The sequence below is a fragment of the Pezoporus wallicus genome, unplaced genomic scaffold, assembly GCF_028554395.1.
Source record: "Pezoporus wallicus isolate ANWC-B61680 ecotype Strahan unplaced genomic scaffold, APGP_CSIRO_Pwel_v1 contig_5552, whole genome shotgun sequence".
NCBI lineage: Eukaryota > Metazoa > Chordata > Aves > Psittaciformes > Psittacidae > Pezoporus > Pezoporus wallicus.
Window position 1 is genome coordinate 4,289,482 of NW_026640754.1, and position 7,028 is coordinate 4,296,509.

Genomic DNA, 7,028 nt, shown 5'->3' on the forward strand with positions numbered 1-7,028 from the left:
TGCTAGTTATCAGAAGAATTACAGATATGGCTGGTTTCAGCTAGCTGTGCAATTACTGGGGCGTCCAACTGTGCCAAAGGTGAAAAGTACACTGTGAGGAAGACTGCTTACTTCATCCTCAAGACCCCTGCCCACAATCACTGGAAAGCAGTGTGCAGACACCAACAGGAGGGGACTTATGATAATAAGTTCTGGGAGTTAGTTAGAATATTCCCCACCTATATGTGGGAATTATGAATATGTATGTAACTAATGTAATAGTGAAAGTATATAAACCTGTAACAAATGCTAATCACTTGTGCCTCTGGCTACAGTCACGCGCTCAGTGCTGTTGCTATAAACGTGGCTCAAATAAATTGACGAGAGCCAGACCAATGAATCAAATTGGTTTATTGAGCAAGCGACAGCAAGCAAAACAGCGCTGGGCGGCCGGGGAGTCTCTGCTCCGCCAACGGCACGCAACTCACTTCCCCAAAGTCCCCGGTTTTATACTCTTCTTCATCCGATATATGTGTCACTTCTTGGCGTACTCTGCGTCTGTGTGGCCTGTTGATAAGGGGTCTCATTCTGCCTCCTGGTGGGTGTGGGGAGGAAGGCTCCTTATCACCTTCCCCATACATCGTTTACTTTAAAGGATGCCTGCGGTCTATAAGCAAAAAGTCAAAGCGTCGTAATTTTCCAGTAACTCTTAAGCAAGCAAGATTTGATTAACAAACAGGAATTTACTCATCACACTGTTGCTTTTGCTTTATTGACTTTGTCCCTCAATAAAACCTTGTTATCTTGTTTAGAGGAATGAGCTCTTATTTCACACTTGGTTTTCCCCTTATGATGCCACAAAGATGAAGAAAAAAAAGTAAATTTCTGGGTTGGAAAACAAGCAGCTAAATATAAGGTTGAATTTGTTGATGTTGTGTAATACTGCCTGACTAATTCCAGCCACCAAACATTTCAGCTGTCCCCCAACAGGTGTAAAGCAGTTTCAGTTTGTACTTCTGCACAAACTATTTGGAGAGTCTGAAACCCTTGAGTATTACAGCTATGCCATTCTTAAGGACCAACAGTCATGATACCAACTTAACTCTTTTGTCCGCATAACTGCAAACTTTCCTTCCAAAATGATGCGCAACTGTACCATCACTGATCTCTTTGCCAGCCTCTGGAACTAGAACCTTCTGATGCCATAAGCACACATTTAAACTTGTAGCATACACAATGAGTGACAAACCCCAGGACTGAATATTCAAGAACTCGTTTCTTCAACATCTCCTACTGCTGAACAAGTTAACCGTATTTCAGATTTCACCCACTTTCACTATTCAAATTTAAACAGAGTGTGGCAGAATATTCCTTTTAAACTGTAAATGACAAAACCACGTACCACTGCTGTGGATGCCCTATAGAACGAACGCCCACACCCCACCCCAAGGGTGACAACGCAGAGCTGTGCGCAAGAGAAGGGCAAAATGACACCAACCGCCCCCCTACCATAACAACGGAAGGTCGGACAGACTGGAGGCGGCCCTGGCCGCTCATGCACGCTCCCCTCAAGGCTGCCCGGGCTGCTTCTGGGCAGGCGCCCGGGCCCTCTGCGCCGGGGCAAAAGAGCCGGCCCGGGGCACTCGCTCCCGGCCTTCCCCCGCCACCCTGAGGGCTCTGCGGGCAGCAGGGAGAGCTCACGGCAGAGGAAGCCGCCGCGGTGTGAACGGGACCCCTCCCGACCGTTAGGGCTAGAGGGGAACCGAGGTGCAGCTCCGCAGCCACAGAAGGCTCCCCGCCTCTCGCGGTGCCACAGCGATGAGCCCTCGGCCACACCGCGGCGCTGACCCCACCCCGGCTCGGAAGAAGGCCTGGGGCGGTGCCGGGCGGCCGCAGCGACCTCCTGCGGGTAACCGGCGTTGGTGCGCGGGAAGCTATTAAGAGAGCAGAGCCGGTGCTGGTATGAAGGGCTGTGCCGCTCTCCCCCGGTGTCAGTTCTGGCAGCCGGCCGGCGAGGCGCTGGCAGATGTCGCTGGAGGTCCACGCTTTGCCAGCTGCCAAAGAAAGACCAGCTCCGGCCTGGAGCCTGGGGTGCTTCCGCACAGACCTCCCAAGCACGGACCGTCCTGCGGGTGACCCTGGGCAGTGCCGGGAGCTGCTGCAGGGCTTCCACAGCAGCAGGAGCTCTCCATTGCATCCTTCCTCGGGCCCAGTAGCAAGGCTGAGTTCTAGTTTTCCCTTTTCAGATCCGAAACAGCTCTTCCTGTGAACATCAGGCACTGCTAATTGTAGAAGTGTCATTTTTAGTTGCAGATGGTCACACAGAAGCTGAAGACCCAGCTGACCTACAAACAATGTTGGAAGTAAGCTGATTTGATTCTGGTGGGAGACAGGAGCAGGAACGACTGGGGTAGTGTCTGAGCTAGCAGGATTTCCATAGGGGGTATTTATTTCAATAGATGGCTGTGTCCAGTGCCAAAACACTGCTGTCAAAGTGGCCAGCACAAGGCTGCACCAGGTCAGCTCAGGCTCACTACTGACAATGGCAGGTGCCTTACTTCAGGAGCTGCTCAGGTGAAGTGTTAGTTCTCAGTATTTACAGACTTATGTAATTTAATGCTAGTCTTTTTTACATTGCTCAGCAAATGCAAAGTGGTTAATACGAATAAGATCAGTATAGTTGCATAACTTACGTATACAATGTACAGTAGTACTGGTTAATATGAAGATCAGTATAGTTGCATAACTTACGTATACAATGTACAGTAGTACTTCTGTGCCTGCCCTTCTTCTTCCTGTTCTATATGTTTGAGAATTTTCTCCCAAAGCAGTACCAGTGGAAAGCCAGAAAAATTCTGCTGTATGCATAATATAACTTGGGTTAATGCAGAATACTGGAGTTTCCCTTTACTAATCCGAGAGAGAGTCCAGCTTTCTTACTCTGTGCAACCTGTACACCACAGTCTGTACACATTTGTGGAACCGGAGTAGGAATTCTAACAGGAGCACATTTGGCCTCACTGCAAAGATAAAGATATCAGTAAAATCAGTAATGCCAGACATGACAGTGCTTACTGTAACACGAGCAACTCTGTGAGGTACTGTGTGAAATCCTTCCAGTAGTGCAAGTAAGTTTTTAAAAGGCTACTGAATGGTGAAAGAAGCATTTGATGAACTCCCGTTGACCCAGGCTGGCTGACAACAATCCTGGAACTGGAAAAGAAATACCATTTCCACATACAAAATATCCTAGCTTACCTCAATATTTAAAACAAAACAACAAAACCTCTACATACCCATTTTCTGATACTTATTTTATACCTTTTAGATTCTTCAGCAACAGCTGGCATCATCTCAGAGGTTTTCACAACAGACTTTAAACCCATCACCCCTTGTCCTCTCACTACAGTCCTTGATGAAGAGACTCCTGCATCCTTGTAGGCCCTCTTCAGATATTGGAAGGCTGCTATGAGGTCTCCATGCAGTTTTAAATAAGATCTAATCTTAGATGACTGTGTACATTAAATATACAGTTTACCATCTGTCCGTCTTAAAATAGCTGATAAGATAATCTCACTCCTCAGTTCTTGCTTGCTCTTAGACACAGTATTTTTTGGGAGGTTTTAAAAACTCTTTTAATACTTCAGAAAAACAGAAGAAAACCCCAACTGAGCTAGGAAAAAAAAAAAGGAAAGACTGAATCTTTCTCTCATTCCTATCCCTATAAACTCAAGGAAGCTCTGTTGTTGCCAAAAAAGTTAATTTCACGTCCTGCCCCTGTCAGCAGAACCTGTTCTACTCTTGCAAACTGCCATGTTTGACAGAATGCTAAGCCACCTTTTTCAGGAGCATTTTCCTGCCATCATTTTATCTGGTTCTTTAGATAAAAGCTTAACATCCGATGCTGGAAGGACATTCAGCTTTACACTTTGTTGGTTATAAACAATTCCATATTCCTATGCGCCAGTTCCATTTGGTCTGTCCTTCCTAAGAGAGAGCTTCTTGAGTAGTAGGATATTGTTGGAAAACAGAGTATTTCTACAGTCAGGTTTTCTGTAAACAATCTCAATCTTTTTCAGGTACAGTCTAAAATCCACAGGATACGAAATAACAGTAGACTTGAAATGAAAACTCCACCACATAGCTCAGATAAGATTCTGATGACTTCCACACCAAGTGATGCATGTAGGTGTAACAATTTTTATCCACAAACAAGTTACTCTTTAGCTGGACTCTGGGTTTTGAGAATGCCATGGATCTTTGGAAAATAACCTGTGGATAGTCTGGGTTTAAGCAAGAAAAGCAGTATCATCTTCCTGAGATTTTTCAGGGTAGCAGGACCATAGCCAGAATTATATATACTATTCCCTCCTGCCCATTAGGATGAAAACTCCTGTTCTGCACAGGTAAAACTGTTACCTGATCTTGTCCACATTAATTGGGATTCTCTTCAGTGGACATGGAATGCAGTGCAAAGCATGTAGGGAAACAGGGCAGAGAGTCAAGGAGGCAAGAGAGAGAAATGAGGACAGGGAATACATTTTGTCCCTTCCCTGTGAAATGCTGCATAAACCGTTTTTTCTGTTCCTATGTAGCGTGAACTCCAGTTTGCCCTCATTTCATAGGGACTGGGATGACAAAAGCAGTCAAGGACAAACTATTATAGTCTCCTTAAGTCCTCTCTCCTCTGCTGGAAATACCCTTAATCCATGTAAGACACTGTTGTGGTTTAAACCCAGCTGGTAACTCAGCACCTCGCAGCTGCTCACTCATTCCCCCTCCATTCCTCCCTACCCAGGCAGGATGGGGAGAAGAATTGAGAGAACATAAAACTCACAAGCTGAGATAAGAACAGTTTAATAACTAAAATAAAGTACCATGCTAATAATAATGATAAGGGAAATAACAACGGGAGAGAATATAAAACTAAAAGGGGAAAGGAAACAAAAAACAAACTCAAGTGATGCACTGTACAATTGCTCACCACCCACTGAATTATACCCAGCCCAACCCAAGCAACAATCGGTCCCTTCCTGGTGACTCCCCCCAGTTTATACACTGGGCATGATGTGGTGTAGTATGGAATACCCCTCTGGCTACTTTGGGACAGGTGTCCCGTCTCTGCTCCCTCATGGCTTCTTGTGTCCTTGTGTCCTTCCTCATTGGCAGAGCATGAGACTGAAAAGTCCCTGATCAAGGTAAGTGCTCCTCAGCAACAACTAAAACATCAGTGTGTTACCAGTGTGTCATGGTTTAAACCCTGTCGGCAAGTCAGCCACACAGTCTACTTCCCCCCACCCCCCCACCCCATCCCTTTCTTCCCTTTCTCCCTGCCCCGCTCCCTGAGGGACAGGAAGAATCGAAAGACTGTAACTCCCACAGACTGAGATAAGAACAGTCCAGTAACTAACGTATAACACAAATCACTACTGCTACCACCAATAATAATAAGAGAAATAACAAGGGAAGAGAATATGATACCACCCGCCGAAACGAGCCTGACCGAGCAGTGAGTGCCCTTCCGGGTAACTCCCAGTTACCCCCTGGGCATGACGTGCTGTGGTATGGAATACCTCTTTGGCTAGTTTGGGTCAGGTGTCCTGTCTCTGCTTCCTCCCAGCTTCCCCTCCTCCCTGGCAAAGCATGAGACTCACAAAGTCCTTGGCCAGACTAAACATCAGTGTTATCAGCACTGTTCCCAGGCCGAAAGTCAAAAACATAGCACTGCACCAGCTACTAAGAAGGAGGAAAAAAAAAATGATTGCTACTGCTAAACCCAGGACACAGTGTTAGACTAAACCCAAAACACAGCACTGCACCAGCTACTGGGAAGAAAATTAACTCTGTCCCCGTGGAAACCAGGACAGATGCTTATTTGGTATTTTGTGCCTGCCCCAATGCCCAATAGTGAACAAAACAGGGCCTGTGATAATAGTTTATATTCTTCTAATGAGTATAGAGTACAGTGAAAAAGTAAAATCTGAAAAAGAACTCCTATGCAAATGTAAAGAACTCCAAAACCCAAAAGACATCCTTGAGAAACAGAGGAATCAACTCCAAAATGTTAACCAACATTTAACACAGACGCACCACGACTTTCAAATCAGGAACCAGAAAGAAGAAAAGATGACTGCAGTTACCTGTGAAAGAAAGAGGCTCAGTAGAAGCCAGAAGTTCTGGCAAAAGAAATTCTTTGATTTAAAAGAAACAAAGGAAAGACTGAAGATAGAGATATCCAAGCTTAGAAGAGAAAAGGAGTTCCCTAGACAAGAGCTTGAAAGAAATCAGAGTGAAATGCAACAAATAAAACAAAAAGAAACTGCAGCAAAATCTGAACTGGAAACCCACCGTCAGTTACTGCAGACCCCAGAAGCTGAAAAACTGAACCTTGAAATGACCCTGCAGGAATGTTTTTACAGTAAACAGATGTTGCAGAAGGCCTTCGAGAAGCTCCAAGCAGATGAAGATTCCACAGAGAAGAAACTTGTGACTGAACTCAGAAATGCAAAAGCAGATACTGATCTTTTGAAGTCTAGCTTGACCAGTGCAAACAGAGAACGCAAGAGGTTATCAACAGCAGTAATGAACGCCAGAGAAAAATCAGTTACTTAAGAATGAACTGCAGGAATACCAACAAGATGCTTCCAGCTATGAAAGTGACATTATACAATACACTGAAGATTACTCAGTATTACAGAATCACCTGTGGACTACTGAAAATGAGAGGAATGCACTATATTTACATCATATTTATAAATATGTATTATACTTATCTCCAACAAGTTACAGTTCTAGTCTCTGAGCAAAGGAAATCTCTTGGCCAGGTACCACAGTACTCCTTCAATGCAATATAACTGTTACTCTGAGTATTCCACTGGAATTTGTGCAGAAACATCTAAGTTCGAAGCTTCAGAATACGATTTGCAAGTTAGGAGCTTTACTTTGCAATACCTTCTCAGCTATTCTTTTTTTTTCTTTCCAGGCAATTCCTGATAATCTACAAGAGTCTGTTGTCTCAAACAAATGGTAATAAACCATTTTCTTTTGTA

General features: G+C 44.7%; 1 long non-coding RNA gene across 1 annotated transcript; it reads left to right on the forward strand.

Moving 5' to 3' along the window:
- Positions 1-2,145: 2,145 nt before the first annotated feature.
- LOC130605128 (uncharacterized) lies at positions 2,146-4,147 on the forward strand. Its single transcript, XR_008973619.1, has 2 exons — positions 2,146-2,342; positions 4,059-4,147. It is a non-coding gene; the product is annotated as an uncharacterized LOC130605128 (long non-coding RNA).
- Positions 4,148-7,028: the final 2,881 nt, after the last annotated feature.